The sequence below is a fragment of the Mustela lutreola genome, chromosome 15 (genome assembly GCF_030435805.1).
Source record: "Mustela lutreola isolate mMusLut2 chromosome 15, mMusLut2.pri, whole genome shotgun sequence".
NCBI lineage: Eukaryota > Metazoa > Chordata > Mammalia > Carnivora > Mustelidae > Mustela > Mustela lutreola.
Window position 1 is genome coordinate 8675861 of NC_081304.1, and position 25884 is coordinate 8701744.

Below are 25884 nucleotides of genomic sequence, written 5' to 3' on the forward strand. Positions count from 1 at the left end.
TCTGAGCCACAAAAATCAGCTGAATTCCGGAAGAGATACAGAGCAGGTGTGTTTGGCATTTTGCTCTATGAATGTTTGTCCTTTCATCGACTGGTAATGATAAATCAGGTGTTCCTAATTCTGTTCCTCTGCGTCCTCTTATTTTTAACTTCATCTCACATCAAGGAAAACATGATTGAAGGATAACATTGTCTCATCTGCAGATTCCTGAAGTTACTTCTTCTAAATACTGTAGGTTTCTGATTCTCCTTGGATTATTTAATTGAGTGCCTGGTCCTGTTTGTGGATTTGTAGGAAGCCCCTCATAAGGGTGAAAGAAGGATTAAGGGCCCAGAGACCCTCATGATACAGGCTGTGGCATCATCTTGGTTTGAAGTATACAAACATCTCTGTGATTACTATAAGCCCTAAAGTTAAAGGGAATTTTTAAAAAGTATCAAACTAGGGGCACCTGCATGGCTCAGTGGATTAAAACCTCTGCCCTCGGCTCAGGTCATGATCCCAGGGTCTTGGGATCGAGCCCCGCATCAGGCTCTCTGTTCAGCGGCAAGCCTGCTTCTCCTCTCTCACTCTGCCTGTCTCTCTGCCTACTTGTGATCTCTCTCTGTCAAATAAATAAATACAATCTTTAAAAAAGAAAAAAAGTATTGAACTATAGGATTATCTCCAGGAATCAGATATTTTATTATTATTTTAGATGGAATAAAACAAATTTGAGAAAATTAATTTGTGGGGCACCTGGGTGGCTCAGTGGGTTAAGCTGCTGTCTGTGGCTCAGGTCATGATCTCAGAGTCCTGGGATCGAGCCCCGAATCGGGCTCTCTGCTCAGCAGGGAGCCTGCTTCCTCCTCTCTCTCTGCCTGCCTCTCTGCCTGCTTGTGATCTCCGCCTGTCAAATAAATAAATAAAATCTTTAAAAAAAAATTGATTTGTGTCATACAGTAAGAAAAGTATTAATAAGAAAGAATTTTGAAAAACGAAGAAACATGTATTGATTTGGGAGGAATGAATTTTACTTTGTGGAAAGGTTAGATCAGAAAAGAACAGCTAAGGAGATATCCAAAACCAAAAACATGTCCCGTAACTTCTTTTAAAACTGGGACCAGGAGAAAGGTCTGTTTTATTTGTGACTGTTAGGAATGAGAGCAACAGTAACTGAGGCACAAAGACATGGGACAGATGCAGGGTGCAATACTCATAGAGGAAACAAATGACTTCTTGAGAAAAAAAATCAGATCTCGATATTATGGAAAGCTCCTCTTAAAGCCAAAACCAGCGGCTTAATAAAAGAAGCAAATTAGGAACCAGTCTTGAAAGACTGGAAGAGCTGCTTTGAGCAAATGTGGACCAATTTGAGAGGGCATGGCAGGGAGGACCAGAATCCAGTCCTGGTAGCACTATTAGGTGAGGCTGAAGATGACAAGATTATGTAGATGGGGCAGCAGGCACCATCCGTCCTGCCAGGAAACATGCTCTCGGGACTATGATTCATGAGTCTGAGCCAGCAGTCTCAAGCTGGCTGTCTTTGGGCAACATTAGGCCCAGAAACCTATTTTGTTTTGCTAATACAGTTTTTAAAAATGCTCATTTTCAAATAAGAAAATTGTGATTTCAAATAAAACTGAATAAAACATCCTAGGGATGAACCCTGTGGCATCCCTGGACCCCACACCTCCTGGTGAGTGCAATGCAAGTCCTTTCAGATGGGAATTCTTCCCTCTGGTTAATGTCTCCACTTGCCCTCCTCTATGTCCTGCCTTGGCCTATGCAGGCATTGGGATTTGTGACATCTGTCGAAGAGGAAGATAAAGGTAAAATGAGATGAATGAAAGGGAGCTGGCTGGCAAATAAGAGTCTAGTCTAGACCTGGGCTAGATAATGGAGTGAGGCAGGATGTCATGGGGCAAAGTTAGCCCCCTCAGCCGTGTAAAATTAGGCCAGCTTTGGCTGAATAAGAGATGCTCTTGGCAGACCCAGAAAGCATTAATTTCATTGCTCTTGTTAGGTAGATTATCATGAAACTGAATCCAGATATCTAAAGATATGGGTAGATTATCACAATCCAGAATCCAGAGATCTGTGGTTGAAAAAATAAATTAAAAAAAAAAAAAGGAAAAAAAAAATTAGGGATCCTGGATCAGGTGCTCAAATCACGGTAGATAAGTGGTGGAACCATGCCAGCTGTGTTTCTGTAAGGAACTGCCTGACCTGTGGCAAAGGAGGATGTGCCTTTTGTAAAACTGTTCAAATGAAAAACAGATAAACTCTGGGGCTTGTCAAGACAAAACCAATCAAAAACATGCTTGTAGGACACTAGTATTTCTGGTTTATAGTTTGAAGGAAATTGAGGGGGATGGCATTGCTGGAAGGAGATGTAACTGTAAGAGAAAGTTTTGGTATGAAGGACCCCACAACTGAATACTGCAAGTGGTTTTTATGTTCTTTTTATTGTTATGTAGTAGAATTTTAAAAATTGAATTAAGGTATTTTAATAGTTATAACAAATGGCTTTAACTGAAGTGAAGGACTAGTTTTTTCATTGGGAAAGTAACTATAATGTGGAAAGTGAGGACATGAGGACTATGATGTGTTCTGAGAAGAACATGTTTTTGTCCTTCTCAAATTCATATGTTGAAATCCTAGCCCTTAATTGGTATTACTAGCAGGTAGGGACTTTGGGAGGTGATAAGGTCATGAGCGTGTAGCCTTCTTGAAAGAGATTAGTGCCCTTATAAAAGAGATGCCAGAGAGCTTCCTTTCCCATTCCATCATATGAGGACATAGCAAGAAGGTGGCCATCTGTGACCCAGGAAGGGGGTTCTCATCAGACACCAGATCTGCGGACACCTTGATTGTACTGGCCTCCAGAATTGTGACAGATAAATATTGTTTAAGTCACCCAGCCTAAGGGTGTTTGTATTACAGCAGCCTGAATGAACTAAGACAAAATAAACTTGCATAAGAATAAACACAGATTTAAAGAGGACAGAGGTGATCTAGAGGAGCTAAAGATCAGAAAGGAGCAAGTGACGAAATGTGACCAGCAAAAAATTCCGAAGGTCAGGCTGTCCAAGAGACTTACAGGAACAAGCAACAATAATGAAAACAAAAGGGAAACAGGCTCATAGATACAGAGGAAAAACTGGTGGTAGCCAAGAGGGGAGTAAGGGGTAAGGGGATGGGCGAAATAGGTGAAAGGAATTAAGAGGTAGAAACTTCCAGTTACAAAATAAATAAGACATTAGGATTAAAGTACAGCATAGGGTATTTAGTCAGTAATAATATAGTAAATTTGTGTAGTGACAGATGGTGATTGTACTTAACATTGTGAGCATTTCTTAATGTATATAATTGTAGAAACACTATGCTGTACACCTGAAACTAATAAAATATAGTATGCCAACTGTACTTCAGTTTAAAAAAAATAAGGATGATCAATATCCAGTACCATTTTTAATTGTATATGTGGTAACCTCCCTCACATCTAGAACCTTCATGAAAATCAACTTGCATAGAAATGCCATGTTTTTTGGTGGGGGGGTGGGGAACAACTGAGTTCCATGTCTGGAGCAGAGGAAAGAAAATGCCTATAGGAGATAAGATAAAATAAAATGAACTGAGGTCAGGAGTCCAGCAAAAAAAAGAATTTGAAGCTAGGTGACCATTAGAATATGAGACTGGTATTTTGTGGAAATCTTGGAGAAAGCTAGGCATATCCCACAGGATGTGGAATAGGGGCTCAAGCCAATTTCATTTAAATCTCAAAGGATCAAATGACCTTAGGTGACACTGCATTACAATTTAGTTTGCCCAGTGCAGAATACCTGATGCTCATTGAGTTTTCTTTCCTTTTAATAAGCTTCCTGCTGATCCAGTAATAAGCTGGCCAATGCAATGCTAAGACCACCTTGGAACACCACCTCCTGGCGTGAATGTGGGAAGAGGCACTTGAAGGGGCTGCTGATTCTGGACTGACGGTTTTCCACTTGGAATCCTGGTTCCAAGTTTTAGTCCCATTAGAAGGATCCCCAAGGAGTAGACAAATGTGCTCTAGTATCCAGTCACCTGTTGGCAGACTCTGAATAAAAGTGAAACAAGGAGCCTTCAGAATAACCGAGTTTATGGTGGTTGGCTGGAATAGGGTCTGAAAAAATAAATATCACCTTCTTCCCTTGGAATGTGCAGTTCGTGTGTGCCAGTTGATGAGACTGAAGAAATTCTTGTATGTGAAACATTCCTATGCTGAAATCTCAGTGGTAAATCAAGAGGATGTGTGTTTATGGAGACTGAAATCTTCAGTGACTTTGCAGGGATCGTGGGACCAGGATAGATAAGGCTAGTAGAAAACTTGATTAAAATACTAAAGAGTTTTCTTCTGTGAGATATTATTTAAGTATATTCAACTTATTTATTGAGGATATTAGTTTGAAAACCTTCAAAAATTATTTAGTTCATTCCTCTTAAGCAACAAACCATCTCTCAAGAGAGAAGGGAGTGGAAATGAAATCAAACTTGGCTGAGGTTGTTTAAGTCTTCCTTTAGAACTTTAGACTTATCTGTGTCCTTTCTTTTTTTTAATACCATAGAGTGGCATAAATCTTACCTCCTTATGGTAGTTCTTGGATATGCTGATGGTGTTTGGTTGTAGTAAAATTAATTTATAGTAAAAAAGATAAGGTTTCTGAATATTGAATGAGCCAAACTCGATGTACCTTTAAAATTTGGCTCAGGGCAGGGCCAGGAAGATTTTAAAATTCAGCAGTAGTTGCTATTCAGAAGGTTGTTCTAGTGCCATTGCCAGTAAAAACTCAAAGTAAAAAGTCTAATGTATCACACATTGGATTTGAAAAACTATGTTCAGGGTAACAAGGCAATTCTGGCTCTCTTTCTCTCTCAGCGTGCACGTGCGTGCGTGCACACACACACACACACACACACACACTTCAGAAGTGTCCCAAATTGCTGATGTCCTGAGCAAACAGGGTCAGTGAAGGCAGGGATGACTTTACATCCTCATCTTCGCCTTTGCAAACACACAGGGAAAAAATTAATTAAGATGATTAATTCATGCATAAGTTATTTGACACTTTCCTTTCTCATAAGTGAAGTATAACCCATTTGGGGAGGTACATTTCAAGCCAAGAAAGGCAGAGGGAAAGGAAAGAAGGCTTGGAAGTTGGAATCAGAAGGTACTGTGTTGAAGATAACACCTAGTGATGTAACTCCAAGAATCAGCTGTCAGTGAGATGAAATACGACATCACAGGTGTAGGACTAGCAGGAACTGTTACTTGGCTGGTTTCTTCCATATTGATTCTTTTTTTTTTTTCTAAGATTTTATTTATTTACTTGAAAGACAGAGATCACAAGTAGGCAGAGAGGCAAGCAGAGAGAGGGAGGAAGCAGGCTCCCTGTGGAGCAGAGAGCCCCATGCGGGGCTCAATCCCAGGACCCTGGGATCATGACCTGAGCCGAAGACAGAGGCCTTAATCCACTGAGCCACCCAGGCGCCCCCCCCCCTTTTTTTAAAAAGATTTTATTTATTTATTTGACAGAGCGAGATCATAAGTAGGCAGAGAGGCAGGCAGAGAGAGAGAGGAGGAAGCAGGCTCCCTGCCAAGCAGAGAGCCCGATGCGGGACTCGATCCCAGGACCCTGAGATCATGACCTGAGCCGAAGGCAGCGGCTTAACCCACTGAGCCACTCAGGTGCCCCCATATTGATTCTTTAAAGGACTGTCATGTTGATGGCCCCTCCCAGGGCTAAAAGTGACATTAATAATAGCTTCCATAACCTGAGTACTTATTACATGCCAGTCTAATGCTAAGCACTTTAAAAAAGTTCTATAACTGAATTCTTACCACCCTGTGGAGAAGATATCCTTATTCCTGTTTCATAGATAGAGGAATAATGAGCTGGATGAAATAATCTTTTCCTCATTTGTTGGTATAATTTAAAGATAATGAGCTTAGCTTAATTAAGACCCATATTTATCTTTTCACTTGACATGGGATGTAGGAGAAATCACACATTGTAAAGTTATGTAGAGAGGATCTTTGTTGAATGTCAGCTTAATCATGAGTGTTTTTACATGAAAAGAAAAGACTGAGTTTTTCTAAAGAACGAATTGGGAGTCTGTATGCTTTATGTGGTACATGCAAGAGTTAGAGGCGGTACTCTGTGCTATCTACTTTCTTCTTCCTAGAGTCAGACTTCGTTTTCTCAGCTTAGTGCAAGAAGAAACATCAGACTGGAAAGAGCCTGGGGATTTTACTAAAAGCACCTGAGATTTAAGCCTTGCTGTAATACCTAGTTACTGTAAAGAGTTCCAGTTGTTTCAGCCATCACACGCTCATAGGTAAACAGGGGTATTTAATTTAGATTAAAGATAATGTATACAAAATGCTTGTTATATAGTTAGCATTTATACGTGGAAGCTATTTTAGGTTTGGTTTACCTCAGTAATTAGGGAAGTTTTCCAAAGACCATCATTGTCCAGTATGGTGGAATTAGAATCCATTTACTTTAACCATTCATTATGGATCAATACTCTATATTCATCCATGAGCTTTTTGATTCTACCTTTGTTCATTCTTTGGCCAGTGTCTGTGCTTGTGGTAATCAGTGCTTAATCTGTTAGATGTGCTTCCTATTACCATGCCAAAACTAGACAATAAATGCTAGAATTTCAGAATTTAATGCCAAATCTGTATGAGCTAGTCTAGTTTTGTAACTCTGTCCTTTCAACTGTCATCTGTGTTGATTTTTAACATTTAGTTTGTTCCTGAGAATACCTCTCAGAATGTCTTTTCCTTTTCTGCCAGGAGGTCTTTCTTTATGAGATGAAGGACAACATAGGGTTTGATCACTAAACATCCAAGCCAACTCTTGCTTCTCCATGTTTCCATCACTCGAAGTTTGTTTACTGGGTTTATTAAAACTATCTTGTTACTGTTTGATTTGATTTAAAATCTAGATGGTCCTGTGGTAACCGAACGGTTTCCAAACTTCTGCTTAAACATACCCGGACAATTTTATTGGAAAATAGCCTTTGAATGTTTATTTATGATCTAGGTTTCTGGAGTCTTTTCAGTTGTATTCATATAAAATGGAGCTCTAGTACACAGACTTCTATGAGATATAATGTGAAAATGGGCATTAAGTACCGATGTCAGCTCAGCGCATTGTAACACCTCCCTTTATTTGTCATAGTCAAAAGTTGATCTGTTTCACATGGTAAGTGCCAGTACTTTAAAATGTTAACTCTTAAATGGAAATACATATAAAGTGCATCATGCTCTTACATATTTTTAAAATAGTTTTTTTCCTGATTATAAAACTAATGGATAGATACTGTAAACAATATAAAGTAAAAAGAGGTATGTAAAAAAAGTAAAAGTCACTCATCACCCACCTCATGGATATATACTTCATTGTCCAACATTCCATACATTTCTCTATGCATTCAAATATTTTATTTTTTTAATAAAGATTTAATTTATTTATTTGAGAGAGAGAGCACGCACACAAGCAGGGGGTTGGAGCAGAGGTAAAGGGAGAAGCAGACTCCCCACTGCGCAGGGAGCCCAATGGGAGACTCAGTCCCACCCAGGACCCTGGAATCACAACCTGAGCCCAAGGAAGACACTTAATGGACTAAGACATCCAGGTGCCTTGCTTTCAAATATTTTAAAAAGAGGGTCCTAAATACACATTTTGTTTTAAAATCTATTTTTATTGGCTTTTCGATGTATAATTACATAAAATTTATCAATATATAATTGTACGGTTCATTGAGTTTTGTCAAATGTACACTCTTATAACTACTGCCAAAATCATGATATAGAACATTTTTGTCATCCCAGAATAATTCTCTTATCCATTGCAATTAACCCCCCATCCCTGTATCCATGCAGCAACTGATCTGTTTTCTCCTCCTCCTCCTTTTCCTTCTCACCCTTGGCCTTACTCCTTCTTACTTTATTTGAGTATAGTTGAGACAAAATGTTACATTAGTTTCAGGTATACAGTCTATAATGCAACTCAGTGCATTATGCTCTGCTCACCAAAAGTATAGCTACATCTATCACTATGCAGCATGATTACAAATTCCATTGACTGTGTTCCCTATGATTTAACTTTTATTCCTGTGACTTACTTTTTTCATAACTGGAAGCCTGTGTCTCCTAGTCCCCTTTACCTATTTTGCCCATTCCCTACCACCCGCCCCTCCGGCAGTCATTAGTTTGTTTTCTGTATTCATGGGTCTATTTCTACCTTCGTTCGTTCATTTGTTTTGTCTTTTAGATTCTACATATAAGTGAAATCATATGGTATTTTTCTTTCTTTGAATTAATTCTCCCTCCCCCTAGGTCTACCGTGTTGTCACAAATGGCAAGATCTCATACTTTTTAATGGCTTAATAATATTCCTGTGTGTGTGTGTGTGTGTGTATAAACATATAAACATTATATGTTATAAACATATAAACATACACACATAGCACATCTTTATCTATTCATTTATTGATAGACACTTTGGCTGATTCCGTATCTTGGCTATTGTTAATGCTGCAGTAAACATAAGGATGCATATATCTCTTCAAATTAGTGTTTTCGGTGTTTATTTTTGGTTTGTTTGTTTTTTTTGTTTTTTGTTTTTTTTAATTTGGGGGGAATAAATACCCAGTGGCAAAATTATTGGATCATAGGGTATTTCTATTTTTAATTTTTTGAAGAACCTCTATACTGTTTTCCACAGTGGCTGTACCAGTTTGCGTTCCCACCAAAAGTGCATGAGAATTCCTTTTTCTCCACATCCTTGCCAACACTTGTTATTTTTTATCTTTTTGATTCTAGCCAACCTGACAGATGTAAGGTGATATCTCATTGTGGTTTTGATTTGCATTTCCCTGAAGATTACTGATGTTGAGAATCTTTTCATGTGTATGTTACCCATCTCTATGTCTTCTTTGGGAAACTGTCCAGGTTTTCTATTTAGGTCCTCTGCCCATTTTTTTTTTAAATTTATTTATTTTTTTATTATTAATTTTTTATTTTTTATAAACATATATTTTTATCCCCAGGGGTACAGGTCTGTGAATCACCAGGTTTACACACTTCACAGCACTCACCAAAGCACATACCCTCCCTAATGTCCATAATCCCACCCGCTTCTCCCAAAACCCCTCCCCCCAGCAACCCTCAGTTTGTTTTGTGAGATTAAGAGTCACTTATGGTTTGTCTCCCTCCCAATCCCATCTTGTTTCATTGATTCTTCTCCTACCCACTTAAGCCCCCATGTTGCATCACCACTTCCTCATATCAGGGAGATCATATGATAGTTGTCTTTCTCTGCTTGACTTATTTCGCTAAGCATGATACGCTCTAGTTCCATCCATGTTGTCGCAAATGGCAAAATTTCATTTCTTTTGATGGCTGCATAGTATTCCATTGTGTATATATACCACATCTTCTTGATCCATTCATCTGTTGATGGACATCTAGGTTCTTTCCATAGTTTGGCTATTGTGGACATTGCTGCTATAAACATTCGGGTGCACGTGCCCCTTTGGATCACTACGTTTGTATCTTGAGGGTAAATACCCAATAGTGCAATTGCTGGGTCATAGGGCAGTTCTATTTTCAACATTTTGAGGAACCTCCATGCTGTTTTCCAGAGTGGCTGCACCAGCTTGCATTCCCACCAACAGTGTAGGAGGGTTCCCCTTTCTCCGCATCCTCGCCAGCATCTGTCATTTCCTGACTTGTTGATTTTAGCCATTCTGACTGGTGTGAGGTGATATCTTATTGTGGTTTTGATTTGTATTTCCCTGATGCCGAGTGATATGGAGCACTTTTTCATGTGTCTGTTGGCCATCTGGATGTCTTCTTTGCAGAAATGTCTGTTCATGTCCTCTGCCCATTTCTTGATTGGATTATTTGTTCTTTGGGTGTTGAGTTTGCTAAGTTCTTCATAGATTCTGGACACTAGTCCTTTATCTGATATGTCGTTTGCAAATATCTTCTCCCATCCTGTCAGTTGTCTTTTGATTTTGTTAACTGTTTCCTTTGCTGTGCAAAAGCTTTTGATCTTGATGAAATCCCAATAGTTCATTTTTGCCCTTGCTTCCCTTGCCTTTTGCGTTGTTCCTAGGAAGATGTTGCTGCGGCAGAGGTCAAAGAGGTTGCTGCCCGTGTTCTCCTCAAGGATTTTGATGGATTCCTTTCGCACATTGAGGTCCTTCATCCATTTTGAGTCTATTTTTGTGTGTGGTGTAAGGAAATGCTCCAATTTCATTTTTCTGCATGTGGCTGTCCAATTTTCCCAGCACCATTTATTGAAGAGGCTGTCTTTTTTCCATTGGACATTCTTTCCTGCTTTGTCAAAGATTAGTTGACTGTAGAGTTGAGGGTCTATTTCTGGGCTCTCTATTCTGTTCCATTGATCTATGTGTCTGTTTTTGTGCCAGTACCATGCTGTCTTGATGATGACAGCTTTGTAATAGAGCTTGAAGTCCGGAATTGTGATGCCACCAACGTTGGCTTTCTTTTTCAATATCTCTTTGGCTATTCGAGGTCTTTTCTGGTTCCATATAAATTTTAGCATTATTTGTTCCATTTCTTTGAAAAAGATGGATGGTACTTTGATAGGAATTGCATTAAATGTGTAGATTGCTTTAGGTAGCATAGACATTTTCACAATATTTATTCTTCCAATCCAGGAGCATGGAACATTTTTCCATTTCTTTGTGTCTTCCTCAATTTCTTTCATGAGTACTTTATAGACACAAAGATTCTGTGTCTCTTTGGTTAGGTTTATTCCTAGGTATCTTATGGTTTTGGATGCAATTGTAAATGGGATTGACTCCTTAATTTCTCTTTCTTCTGTCTTGCTGTTGGTGTAAAGAAATGCAACTGATTTCTGTGCATTGATTTTATATCCTGACACTTTACTGAATTCCTGTATAAGTTCTAGCAGTTTTGGAGTGGAGTCTTTTGGGTTTTCCACATATAGTATCATATCATCTACAAAGAGTGATAATTTGACTTCTTCTTTGCCGATTTGGATGCCTTAATTTCCTTTTGTTGTCTGATTGCTGAGGCTAGGACCTCTAGTACTATGTTGAATAGCAGTGGTGATAATGGACATCCCTGCCGTGTTCCTGACCTTAGCGGAAAAGCTTTCAGTTTTTCTCCATTGAGAATGATATTTGCGGTGGGTTTTTCATAGATGGCTTTGATGATATTGAGGTATGTGCCCTCTATCCCTACACTTTGAAGAGTTTTGATCAGGAAGGGATGCTGTACTTTGTCAAATGCTTTTTCAGCATCTATTGAGAGTATCATATGGTTCTTGTTCTTTCTTTTATTGATGTGTTGTATCACATTGACTGATTTGTGGATGTTGAACCAACCTTGCAGCCCTGGAATAAATCCCACTTGGTCGTGGTGAATAATCTTTTTAATGTACTGTTGAATCCTATTGGCTAGTATTTTGTTGAGTATTTTCGCATCTGTGTTCATCAAGGATATTGGTCTATAGCTCTCTTTTTTGGTGGGATCCTTGTCTGGTTTTGGGATCAAGGTGATGCTGGCCTCATAAAATCAGTTTGGAAGTTTTCCTTCCATTTCTATTTTTTGGAACGGTTTCAGGAGAATAGGAATTAGTTCTTCTTTAAATGTTTGGTAGAATTCCCCCGGGAAGCCGTCTGGCCCTGGGCTTTTGTTTGTTTGGAGATTTTTAATGACTGTTTCAATCTCCTTACTGGTTATGGGTCTGTTCAGGCTTTCTATTTCTTCCTGGTTCAGTTGTGGTAGTTTATATGTTTCTAGGAATGCATCCGTTTCTTCCAGATTGTCAAATTTATTGGCATAGAGTTGCTCATAGTATGTTCTTATAATAGTTTGTATTTCTTTGGTGTTAGTTGTGATCTCTCCTATTTCATTCATTATTTTATTTATTTGGGTCCTTTCTCTTTTCTTTTTGATAAGTCGGGCAAGGGGTTTATCAATTTTATTAATTCTTTCAAAGAACCAGCTCCTACTTTCGTTGATTTGTTCTATTGTTTTTTTGGTTTCTATTTCATTGATTTCTGCTCTGATCTTTATGATTTCTCTTCTCCTGCTGGGCTTAGGGTTTCTTTCTTGTTCTTTCTCCAGCTCCTTTAGGTGTAGGGTTAGGTTGTGTACCTGAGACCTTTCTTGTTTCTTGAGAAAGGCTTGTACCACTATATATTTTCCTCTCAGACTGCCTTTGTTGTGTCCCACAGATTTTGAACCGTTGTATTTTCATTATCATTTGTTTCCATGATTTTTTTCAATTCTTCTTTAATTTCCCGGTTGACCCATTCATTCTTTAGAAGGATGCTGTTTAGTCTCCATGTATTTGGGTTCTTTCCAAACTTCCTTTTGTGGTTGAGTTCTAGCTTTAGAGCATTGTGGTCTGAAAATATGCAGGGAATGATCCCAATCTTTTGATACCGGTTGAGTCCTGATTTAGGACCGAGGATGTGATCTATTCTGGAGAATGTTCCATGTACACTAGAGAAGAATGTGTATTCTGTTGCTTTGGGATGAAATATTCTGAATATATCTGTGATGTCCATCTGGTCCAGTGTGTCGTTTAAGGCCTTTATTTCCTTGCTGATCTTTTGCTTGGATGGTCTGTCCATTTCAGTGAGGGGAGTGTTAAAGTCCCCTACTATTATTGTATTATTGTTGATGTGTTTCTTTGATTTTGTTATTAATTGGTTTATATAGTTGGCTGCTCCCACGTTGGGGGCATAGATATTTAATATTGTTAAATCTTCTTGTTGGATAGACCCTTTGAGTATGATATAGTGTCCTTCCTCATCTCTTATTATAGTCTTTGGCTTAAAATCTAATTGATCTGATATAAGGATTGCCACTCCTGCTTTCTTCTGATGTCCATTAGCATGGTAAATTCTTTTCCACCCCCTCACTTTAAATCTGGAGGTGTCTTCGGTCTTAAAATGAGTTTCTTGGAGGCAACATGTAGATGGGTTTTGTTTTTTTATCCATTCTGATACCCTGTGTCTTTTGACAGGGGCATTTAGCCCATTAACATTCAGGGTAACTATTGAGAGATATGAATTTAGGGCCATTGTATTGCCTGTAAGGTGACTGTTACTGTATATGGTCTCTGTTCCTTTCTCATCTACCACTTGAAGGCTCTCTCTTTGCTTAGAGGACCCCTTTCAAGATTTCCTGTAGAGCTGGTTTGGTGTTTGCAAATTCTTTCAGTTTTTGTTTGTCCTGGAAGGTTTTAATCTCTCCTTCTATTTTCAATGATAGCCTAGCTGGATATAGTATTCTTGGCTGCATGTTTTTCTCGTTTAGTGCTCTGAAAATATCATGCCAGCTCTTTCTGGCCTGCCAGGTCTCTGTGGATAAGTCAGCTGCCAATCTAATATTTTTACCATTGTATGTTACAGACTTCTTTTCCCGGGCTGCTTTCAGGATTTTCTCTTTGTCACTGAGACTTGTAAATTTTACTATTAGGTGACGGGGTGTGGGCCTATTCTTATTGATTTTGAGGGGTGTTCTCTGAACCTCCTGAATTTTGCTGCTCGTTCCCTTTGCCGTATTGGGGAAATTCTCCCCAATAATTCTCTCCAGTATACCTTCTGCTCCTATCTCTCTTTCTTCTTCTTCTGGAATCCCAATTATTCTAATGTTGTTTCATCTTATGGTGTCACTTATCTCTCGAATTCTCCCCTCGTGGTCCAGTAGCTGTTTGTCCCTCTTTTGCTCAGCTTCTTTATTCTCTGTCATTTGGTCTTCTATATCACTAATTCTTTCTTCTGCCTCATTTATCCTAGCAGTGAGAGCCTCCATTTTTGATTGCACCTCATTAATAGCTTTTTTGATTTCAATTTGGTTAGATTTTAGTTCTTTTATTTCTCCAGAAAGGGCTTTTATATCTCTCGAGAGGGTTTCTCTAATATCTTCCATGCCTTTTTCGAGCCCGGCTAGAACCTTGAGAATTGTCATTCTGAACTCTAGATCTGACATATTACCAATGTCTGTATTGATTAGGTCCCTAGCCTTCAGTACTGCCTCTTGTTCTTTTTTTTTGTGTTGAATTTTTCCGTCTTGTCATTTTGTCCAGATAAGAGTGTATGAAAGGGCAAGTAAAATACTAAAAGGGTGGCAACAACCCCAGGAAAATATGCTTTAACCAAATTAGAAGAGATCCAAAATCGTGAGGGGGGAGAAAGGGAATAAAAAGAGGTTCAAAAAGGAAGAAAGAAAAAAAAAGAAAAAAGAAAAAAAAAAGAAAAGAATTAAAAAAAAGAAAACACCTAAGAAAAATGTAAAAAAGAAAAAATATATATATTAGATAAACTAGTAAAAAATCGTTAAAAAAGAAAAAGGTAACAGTTAAAAAAAAAATTTTTACCCGAAGGTGATAAAAAAAAACCCAAAAAATGATAAAGAAAAAAATTAAATTAAATGCAAGACTAAAAAAAATCACAGGGAAAAAGCCATGAGTTCCGTGCTTGGCTTTCTCCTCCTCTGGAATTCTGCTGCTCTCCTCGGTATTGAAACCGCACTCCTTGGTAGGTGAACTTGGTCTTGGCTGGATTTCTTGTTGATCTTCTGGGGGAGGGGCCTGTTGTAGTGATTCTCAAGTGTCTGCCCCAGGCGGAATTGCACTGCCCTTACCCGGGGCCGGGTGAGTAATCTGCTCGGGTTTGCTTTCAGGAGCTTTTGTTCCCTGAGCGCTTTCCGTAGAGTTCCGGAGGACGGGAATACAAATGGCGGCCTCCTGTTCTCTGGCTGGGAGGAGCCGAGAGCCCAGGGCCCCAATCCTCAGTGCGCCCTCAGAGAACAGCGCCCAGTCACTCCCGTTTGCCTGACCTCTGGCTGCGCTCCGAGCTCACCGAGCCTGCGACCGGTTTAAGGTAACCCCGAGCTGTGAGCTTACTTTCGGCTCTGTCTCTGTAGCCGGCTTTCCCGTTCCAATACCCGCAAGCTCTGCGACACTCAGACACCCCTGATCCTTCTGTGACCCTGCGGGACCTGAGGCCACGCTGACCCCGCGTGGGCTTCATCCCGGTTTAGCCTCTGGAGCGATGTCCCTCAGCGGAACAGACTTTTAAAAGTCCTGATTTTGTGCGCGGTTGCTCCGCCGCTTGCCGGGAGCCGGCCCCTCCCCCCGGGGTCTATCTTCCCATCGCTTTGGATTCACTTCTCCGCCGGTCCTACCTTTCAGAAAGTGGTTGTTTTTCTGTTTCCAGAATTGCTGTTCTTCTTCTCTTCGATCTGCCGATGGATTTTCAGGTGTTTGCAATCTTTAGATAAGCCCTCTAGCTGATCTCCGGCTAGCTGAAGTAGTCTCAGCCTGCTACTTCTCCGCCATCTTGACTCCTCCCTCCCCTCTGCCCATTTTTAAATTGGATTATTTGGGGTTTTTTTGGTAATGAGTTCTTGAGTCATTATTGGTAGTAAGTGTGTATCTGGAAATTTTTCTCTTTCATATAAGTTATCTAATTTGTTGGCACATAGTTATTTGTATTCTTTTATTTTAACCCTTTTTATTTTTGTGATATTGGTAGTAATGTCTCCACTTCCATTTTTTATTTTAGTTACTTGTGTCTTCTCTCTTTTTCTTACTGAATTTATTTTGTTGATCTTTTCAAAGAGCTGGCTTTTAGTTTGGTGATTCTTTCTATTTTTTGTTATTTGTTTCATTAATCTCTGCTTTACTCTTTATTATTTCCTCCTTCTGCAACCTTTTAGTTTGCTCTTTTTTTCTTGCCTCTTAAGGAGTAAAGCTATGATCCGTTGACAGAGGAAGAGAAAAAAACAGGCCTGGTTTATACATAGTCCTGCATGATATGTAGGCACCATCCTGAAGTGCAGAGCTGCAGCAGACTCTGCACATCCCTGGTGAAAGGAATTTTTCCCCTTGGGCAGAACTTTGGGTAGTGGTCCTGGTTATTCACTTTGCTTGGAAGGAGAAATGGCCATATATATATAATTATAATTTGATTCATGGGTTGTGGCCAATGGTTGGCTGGATGGTCAGGGGCTTGGAAGAAACATGAATGGAAAATGGGCAACAATGAAGTTTTGGGAGGAGGTATGTGGATAAATCTCTCTGAATGAACAAAAAATATGAAGATACCTGTGTTCCATTTGAGTCCTCACGAAAGGTTAATTTTATCAGAGCAGTGTTTTAATCATTAAATGTATAGTGTAACTTCTTCTGTGGATACCAGTCAGCCTCTTTCTTCAGGGGTGCCATAAGTCCATTGCCTAATGGACTTATGAACAAAGTGGTGCCATCCATGGTGGCAAGGATGGAGGTTATAGGCTCAAGAACATGGACTTCTACTCATCAAGGCCAACCTAGCTATGGCCACCTGCTTTCCCCCACTCCCCACCCAGTGCACAATCTGCTAGTAGCAGAGACCAGTACTGAGCCCCTCATAAGGCAACATCAAAGGTGATAAGCAAGCATTCTGGTGGCGGGTAGATTTCACTGGACTCTTTCCATCACGGAAGAGGCAGCATTTTGTTCTTAATGGAATAGACACTCTGAATATGCATTTAATTCCTTGCAAGCAATGCTTCTCACAAAACTACCATTGGTGAACTTATAGAGTGGCTTATCTATCATCATACTATTTCTCACAGCCTTGCTTGGATCCAGGAACTAACTTAACAGCAAAAGAAGTGTGGCAGTGAACTTATACTTATGGTATTCTGTGGTCTTAACCATGTTTCCACCATCCTGAAGCAGCTGTCTTTGTAAGATAGTGGAATGGCCTTTTGAAGACTCAGTTACAGGGCAAACTAAGTGGCAAAACTTTCCAGGTTTAGGATAAGGTTCTCTAGAAAGAATCTAGAAAGCTGTGTATGCTCTGAGTCAGCATCCAGTGTATGGTAATATTTCTTCCCTAACCAGAATTCATGGGTCTAGAAATCAAGGGTTGGAAATGGGAGTGGCATCCCTTACTTTTAACCCTAGTTACTCACTAGGATAATCTTCGCTTCCTGTTCTCATGACCTTATGCTCTGTTGGCCTAGAGGTCTTAGTTCCAAAGGGAGAAATGCTTCAACCAGGAGATACAACAATGATTCAGTTAGACTGGAAGGTTAAGACTGCTGCTCAGTCACTTTGGGCTTCTCCTGCCAAAGAATAAACAGACGAAAAGATAGTTACTGTGGTGGTTGCAATGATTGATCCTGATTACCTGATTACCAAGGAGAAATTGGGAGTACTACTTCATAATGGAGTTAAGGAAAAGCATGTCTGGAATACAGGAGATCCCTCAGGGTGTTTCTGGTATTACCACACCCTATGAGTAAGGTCAATGGAAAAATGCAACAGTCTAATTCATTCAGGAATTGAAGGTTTAGGTCCCCTCACCATGTAAAGAATCATGAAACAAGTGAACAAACAAAACCAGTAAAAGCAAAGGGAATACAGAATGGGTAGTTGAAAAAGTTAGCTATAAATATGAGCTGTAACCATGTGACCAGTAACAGAAATAACTATTTGTTATGAGTATTCCATATTCCTCATTTTATTATGAATGTTTACAAATGTATATAGCAAGTATATTTGTTTTCTTCCCTCTCTTATTCCCTTATTATATAATAAAATATACTTACTTTATATCATAGAATTTAAATATTTTTTACTATACATCATTGTATTTGAGTTACAGTTTTCAGAGAGAAGAGTAAGTATCACTCAAAGACTTTTCCTCTTAATGTGGAGGGTGTTAGTGTGTTTCTTTCTTTCTTTCTTTCTTTCTTCCTTTCTTTCTTTTTTTTTGTATATAGGATAGTTGTATCATGTTAGGAGGAATTAAGACCTTGTTATTGTCTTTATTTGGAGATTAAATATGATTTTTAGGAGATACGTATAGATGTTAGGTTGACAAGGAGTGCACTTGTGATGGTTAATTTTATGTTTCAAATAAATGCTCGGATATTTGGTTAAACACTGTTTCTGGGTATGGCTATGAAGGAGCTTCTGGATAAAATTAGCATTGAATTGGTAGATGAGTACAGCATATTGCCTTCCCAAATGTGCGTGGGCTTCATTTAATCCACTGAAGGCTTGAATAGAATTAAAAGTTGAATAAGAAGAAATTATTACTCTCTGCTTGTTTTTGAATTGGGATTATCAGTCTTCTCCTGCCCTCAGACTTGGACTCAGACTGGAACTTAGAATATTGGCTTTTCTGTTTCTTAGGCTCTCAGACTCAGACTGAAACCAGACCATTGACTTTCTTGGGTCTCCAGTTTGCAAACTACAAATCTTTGCCTCCATTATTGTGAAAGTTAGTTCGTTATAGGGAATCTCTTAATATGTAGAGAGAAACAAAACAATATATAGACATTTATATATAAGTCTAGTTCTAAAACTAGGTATAGATCTAGATTCACATATCTCATAATGGTTCTATTTCTCTAGAGAACCTAGACTAACACACTTACTGCAACATGGATAAAACTTGAAAATACTATGCTGAGAGCAAGAAGGTATTTACAAAGGCCACATATTATGATTCCATTTATATGAAATGTCTAGAATAGGCAGATCCATAAATAGGAAGTAGATTAGTTGTTGCCTAGGACTTGGGAAGTTGAGGGTGAATGGGTAATGATTTGTAATGGATATGGTGTTTTTTTGTCAGTGATGAAAATGTCTAAAATTGATTGTGGTGATTATTATACAATTGTGTGCATATAGTAAATACCATTGAATTGTACAATTTAAATGTGTGTATTGTATGGCATGTGAATTATATCTCAATGATTGTTATATTAAAAAAATAACTTGGCTATTTATTCATGGATATATCTTGATTGTCTATTTATTCCATTACTCTGCATTTCTGTCTTTATGCCAGTACCACATTATCTTGATTACTGTAACCTTATAGTAAATATAATCAAGGAATGCAAATTATCCATTACTTTTCTTCTTTTTCAAACTGCTTTGGCTATTCTACTTTCTTTGCATTTTCTTGTAAATTTTACAGTAGGCTTATCAAATTCCATAAAAGAAGCTACTAGAATTTTGATTGGGATTGCACTGAGTCTATACATCTTGAAGTAATTCTTTATTTATTTACATGTTTTTTCATTCTCTCATCAGTTATATTTTGTTATCTGTAAGATTAAGTATTTCATTTTTTTATTACTGTTGTAATTGCTGTTTTATCACCCTTGTTTATGGAAGTTATATTCACCGGATATAGAATTCTAAGTTGGCTTTTCTTTCTTTCTTTCTTTTTTTTTTTTTTTTAACTTTCAGCATTTTAAAGATGTTTCCTCACAGTCTTCTGGCATGCTTAGTGTATTTTTTGGGAAGATTTTATTTATTTATTTAACACACAGAGAGAGACAGACAGACAGATAAGCAGGGAGAGGGAGAGTCAGGCTCCCTGCTTGAGGAGAGCCTCATGTGGGGCTTGATCACAGGACCCTGGGATCATGACCTGAGTGGAAAGCAGACTCTCAAACGACTGAGCCAACCAGGCAGTCTTGGCATCCTTAGTTTTTGACGAAGAAATATGTGATAGGTAATTTTTAGATGTCTGTGTTCCTCTGCATGTAATGTGTTTCTATGCTAGGTTGTTTTAAAAAGATTTTTCTCCTTACCATTGGTTTTGAGCAGTTTGATTATGAAGTATCATTATGTGGTCCTATTGGTTCATCAAATTTTTTGGATTTCTGTGTTTAGAGTTTTCATCAAATTTGGGAAAAAATTTTGCCATTAGTCCTTCAAATATTTTTTTCTCTCTCCTTTTTGCTACCCTTTCAATTGCCTGGGGTTCCAGTTCCACATGTATAATTGTATTTCTCTTTTTTCTCTGATTTTGATTGTTTTTGGGAGGGGATGACTTCAAGTTTGCTTTTTTCATCTTCAGTGTTTAATGAGCTATTGATTAAGCTAATTATCTAATGTATTTTAAATAGATTTAAATATTTTTAAATTTAATTATTTAAATCAGCATTACATTTTTAATTGATTTTCATTAACTTTTAATGAAAATCAATCAAATTTAAGTATTTGAATAGATTTAGAATATTTAAGTATAGACTCTGTCTATTGGGGTGCCTGGGTGGCTCAGTCATTAAGGGTCTGCCTTCGGCTCAGGTCATTTTACTACCATGCAGCATATGACCAAAGAGCCATTCAAAACCAAATTAGTCTAAACCCAGATATCATTTTCTTATTAAAGAAATGAGAGCCCCACATCGAGCTCCCTGCTCAGGGGGAAGTCTGCTTCTCCCACTCCCCCTGCTTGTGTTCTCTTTCTCACTGTCTCGCTCTGTCAAAATAAATAAAATCCTTTTTCTTTTTTAAAAAAAATGATGACTATTGAGGATATAGGTTTGTTTTTACTACTTTTATTTATTTAATTTTTAAATATTTATTTATTTATTTTTAGAGAGCGAGAGAGCATGAGCAGGGGGAGGGGCGGAGGGATAGAGAGAATCACAAGCAGACTCTGCTGAGCCTGAAGCCCAACTCAGAACTTTATACCATGACCCAGAGATCAGAATCTGAGCCGAAGTCAGAGTCAGATGCTTAACCAGATTAGCCACTCAGGCACCCCCCCCTTTTTTTTTTAACTACTCTAAAAGGTCTTAGACTTCAGTGTTTTTATTTGGTGACTTTACATTTTTTTTTCAGTTAACTATTTAATTTTTCTGTGTTTTTCTTATTTTAGAGTACTAACCCTTGCTTTTTGAGTGCAAACTTCTCTTGAAATTATCCCCTTTCTAAATGTTACCATTAACCTCCTATGTGTTATAGAAAACAAAAACATCTGAAAGCAGAAGTGTTTGGGCTTTTGTATCTTAATAAGAACAACTAGAGATTAAGTGAAGTTGAAAATCTATAAAAGTGCTTGAAACTTTGGTGTCTATTTTGGATGGCTAGAGGTCATTTGATCTTTTATTTTACTTAAACTTTGGGCTTTTGTGTTTTAGATGGTATACTAGTAGGCTAAGAACCCTAAAATATTTCTTGGTCAGGAAGGTGTAACTTTCTTTTAAGAACAAGAGGAGTGATAAAAATGGAGGGAAAATTCTTAAAGAAGATACAATGTAACAATTATTTTATTCCTCACAAGACCATTCCTTTTAGGATATGAACCTGTTTTGTATTTTCTTTAGCTGAACATTTCTTCGTTGGGTTTGATTCATTGAGTAGACATAACACTGAAACAGTTACACTTTCAGACATCCACATGAATGGACAGATAGATATACATGAAAATTAAGGTATGTTTTTAGAAGGCAGCTTAAACACCTAACCGTTTAGGGAAAGGCAGTGGAACATATGAGCTGTGATTTTATTTTTTAAAGATTTTTCAGGAAATGGAAAATAATGGCAAATCACACCCATCAAGTTCCAGTAACTCAAAACACTTATTCTCAGTCTATAAGAGACTAAAACAAGACCTTTTATTCTTGGAATGACATTTAGTTGCTTTGGTCTTGTAAGAACAGCTACACTTTTCCTTATTTTCTCTTTAATGAGCAATTGGTATCTGGGTTTAGACTAATTTGGTTTTGAATGGCTATTTGGTCATATGCTGCATGGCAGTAAAATGACGTTTTCTTCCTGGGGTAAGGGTGAAATAATCACAAATCAAAAAATTCATTTGCTGGTTCATAGATAATTACTACAATGGCCACTAAATATTTCAAAGCTATAAATATTGTCCAAAGTATGTATTTATGGGAAATTCATGTAAGTAAAAATGGGGCTTGGAGATTAAGAAAATATTTTCCTGCTATTTTATGATCCTAGTTTGTTTCACAAAATGAAATTAGGAAGATAAAAAAATCAACAATATCTATTTGAAAAGACTGTAGAATTTTAATCTTTTAAAAGAGGCCTAAATTTTGAGTAAGGTAGGAGTTGGGCCGGTTCTGATTTCAGTTGTTAATATACAGCTCAATTAGAAAAAGTCTCAAAGGAAGGTGTGAAATAATTGGAAGTTTGAAATAACAAATCAAGTCAAGGGGACTGTGCAAAAATTCAGTCTTTAGCAAGACCACAAATTATCAAGGTATCAAAATATCTGTTCAGGGCTTGAAAACTCTAAGGTGAAAATAACTTGAAGGCAAAGCTTGTAGGAAGATAATAGTTTGAAGCTTGAAAACTAATTGCCTCAAATCATGGGTTAGAAGGCTGGCTGACCAAACACATTCACTGGCCAACAGCTCTACTTTCCTAATGAGAAACAACACCTTCTCGTCTTAAGATTACTTCTGTATAAACTGTGTACATTAAACATGCATACCCATTGCTATTTTTATGTTAAATAGATAGATTTTTGTATTTCTGTGCAAAGAAAAGGAACCTTAAGATCAGCCTGCTTAGTTTTAAGATTCTGAGAATATTTAGAGTTTACAGAGATGATTGAAGGGATTTTTTTCATTTTATTTATTTATTTAGGTCATTGTTCTGAATTTATCATGAGTAATCAGTCTCATTTCTGTGGTGTATGATGTCTTGCCATACGGGGTAGGGGATAGTCTTCCTTCTTCATATTCTAAAAAGTCTGTGAACCTTAATTTTTAATTTATCCCCTGCAGACATTCTGAAGGGTTATCACAAAGGGAAGGCTCTCATGAAAAACTTCTTTCTCAACTACCCAGTACACTGTCTGTGAGATGTGCTCAGCTGCCAATAACAGCATATCTCACTAAGAGTGCCTTCGTTCTTCCCATTTAATAAGAAGCTCGGGCTGATCCAGTGATTCAACAAATCACTAAAAACCCACACATGGTCTTTTTCCTCTATAAATTCTAAAAAATTCTCAGAATCTTCATTTTGCCTCTTGGTTGTAATATCACTTCTGAAGTTATAGGCGAAGGGAAAGAGGGCAAGTCGTTCAGCTCCATTTATTAGTCCATCATAGCTTTTCCCTAAATCCCCTTCCAATAGCCCCCTTATGTTTCCTTGAGCATGCCTGGTCACATGGCCACCCCAGCTGCATGGGAAGTAGTAAATTAGGAGTAACATTAAAGAGCTGGCTTAGGCCAAAATGCCTGGCTTTGGGTACTTGCCATCCAGACCAAAATCAGGATGTGTTAGCAGGAAAGAAGGAGACAGTGAATAGTTGGCAGGAAATGTCCCCATACATGACACTTGAAATAAGTTTTGAGCCACTGTGGAGTATTTCTGAAAATGGTATGTGTTATGTGACGTTAATCCTACTACCTTGATAAAATGGTATCTTAGGACGAAGTCATTGAAGCCGTGACATGGATAAAGAAGAAAAATCTGCACAGTAGGATTTTAACTCTCAGGCCTTTTATTGTATATAATTCCTTTAATATGTAGAAATTTTGTAAAAACTATCAGACTTTATATATACTATGGCCTTTCACGAGGGAAATACATTGAGAAAGGACTTGTCTTATCATCTATCTCATCTTTCATAATATCCTTATTTCAAGCAAACCATCTTGATGTTTCTATGTTTATAAATAGTGGTAAAGTGACATTGTTTCTTTTTATTTTTTCTTTACAAATCATTGAAAGCCAAATAGGACTATACCTGGGGTGTCTGTACATAGAACCAGTCTTCCACAAATGTCACTAAGAAAAGTGATCTCAGCATCTCAGGGGATGCTTCCGTTTTCATAATCACTGCTCTTTCCCCACATTCTTATGATGAATTTTTCTCTGTGTTCTTGGTATTCACTGAATTTTTACTAATAAATCCCCAAATTACAGCTGATGATATAGCAGATATATAAGTCACTAAAAATGTGTTCTGTCTCACCCCACTATAAAGCAGTGTCTCTCCTGCTAAATGGGTCATAGAGGATAGATAGTCCAGATATTATTGAAATAATATAGTCATAGACATAACCTACTATGTACTTAGTTCTAGATCATGAGGCACAAAGATAAATACATATTATAGTACCGTGGAGAAGAGGCATGGATAGATTCATGAATGAGGCAAGATGGTGGCATTCTGGAGGTGGTTATTCATTCTGGTTAGTTTGGCAGGAAAATGTTTCAGAGAGAGAACAAAGTTGTATTGATTTTAAAAGATAAATAAAAATGTGTTAGATAGACACAGAGTTGAAAAGGAAATTTGCAGGTTGAGGGAAGTATGAACATGAAGATGTATTACATTGTAAAATTGGAGAATGTTAAGTACTGTGCAGTGGCTGAAACTCAGGTTACACAATAATGGTCATTATATTAATGCATTCTGACTTTATCCTGTAGGGTTTTCTCTAAAGTCTTAATAGGATCATATTTGTGTTAAACAAGAATGTTGTGAAGAGCAAGGGTAGAAGAACCATGAGCGCCAGATATTTCAGTCATCTAGGAATGACACATTTAGGTTCAAGCTCTGAGCTAAGGCAATAACCTGAGGATGGAGAAGAAGCATGGTAAAAGAAAGGAAACAGGAAATTAAAATGGACAGTCCTGAGGCTGATGGAGTCGGGGATATGGAGGAATTCTCTCTCTTTTCTGGTTTCAGTGCCTAGAATCTTCTGATATTTTGCTGCCTGAATAATCATCTTATTTCCATGCTGTATTAGTGTGGGGGGGGAATTAATTACCAATTATCCAATTATTTAAGAGAATTGGCTTCTATTTCACATGGTCATGGAGGCTACAGTGTCCCACAAACTGCTTTCTGCAAGCTGGAGAACCAGGGAAGCCAGTGGTTTAATTCAATTCAAGTTGAAAGGACTAAGAACCAGAAAGCTGCTCATGTTGGTCTTAGAATCTGAAGGCCCCAAAGTCAGAAACTCTGATATCTGAGAGCTCAAAAAGAAATCTCTCACCCTTCCTTTACGTCTTCTCTTCAGGTCCTCCATGAATGGAATGGTGCCCACCCCACGCTGCTGAGGGTGAATCATCTTCACCCAGTCTGCTGCATCAAATGCTGATCTCTTCCAGAAACACCCTCCCAGGTACTCCATGAAATAATGTTTTAGTAGCTATCTGGGTATCCCTTATCCCAGCCAAGTTGACCCATAAAATTAACCATCACATATGCTTTTTTTTAGTGAAAGTTACACTTTTGTTGGAATGTCCTCAAGTATGTGTCCTGACGTGTTAAACGTGCAAATAGGTTTTAAAGATGGATCCATTGTCACTGTCTCCATGACACTTTACTGCTACCACTTAGAATTACCTTCTCTTTTCTACATACCAGAGAGATTTCTTGAGTTTTTATAGTAAAATTTATCATCTTTCTCCTATGTGTTTTAGGTATCTCCTGTCCCTGCAACGAAAGTGCTCTTCTGTCAAGTCTATCTAAACTCAGCTAGGAAAAACAATGGTGGTACAAAACCTTTTCTTCTTCATTTATGTGTCTTTCAAAGCCCATAGAAAAACAAATTGCACGTAGAAAATACTCAAGAACTTTATTAAACTAATGAGTACATTCCTGATAGAATTTGTCCACTGAAAGTTTTAATTAGATAATTCAGAATGACTAGGGAAAGATTTAAAGACAACTGGTTTTATAAATAAGATATATATAATACAGCTGTTTATTAACTCTAATTATAGAGACCCTGATAGTCAAATATTAAAAAATAATCTGTAGTGGAAAGGAAGAATAACTTCCTAACAAAATATATTTTTCTTTTACTATATTAACTATTTTCTAAGACTTAATATTCCAAAATAGATACAAGAAGGTGGAGGAAAGAAAAACCACTTGGCCTGTGCTCAAATGTCAAGTTGTCCTAAATTCAGACAAGCAGGGACACAGCCTCTCCTGGGCCTACCAGAGGTCATGGAAGCCCTTGCCCCTCTTGACTATCATGCAACCTAATACGAATCCCCAAACCCAAAGCAGAATAGAAAAGTTGCCAGCCTTACTAGAAAT

General features: G+C 38.0%; 1 long non-coding RNA gene across 1 annotated transcript in view; it reads left to right on the forward strand.

The window, feature by feature from the left end:
• LOC131816797 (uncharacterized) overlaps positions 1–25884 on the forward strand; it is a 247791-nt gene that overhangs the window by 85131 nt on the left and 136776 nt on the right. The window contains exon 5 of the long non-coding RNA XR_009348186.1: positions 24854–24958. This is a non-coding gene — a long non-coding RNA (uncharacterized LOC131816797). The remainder of the gene's footprint in view (positions 1–24853; positions 24959–25884) is intronic.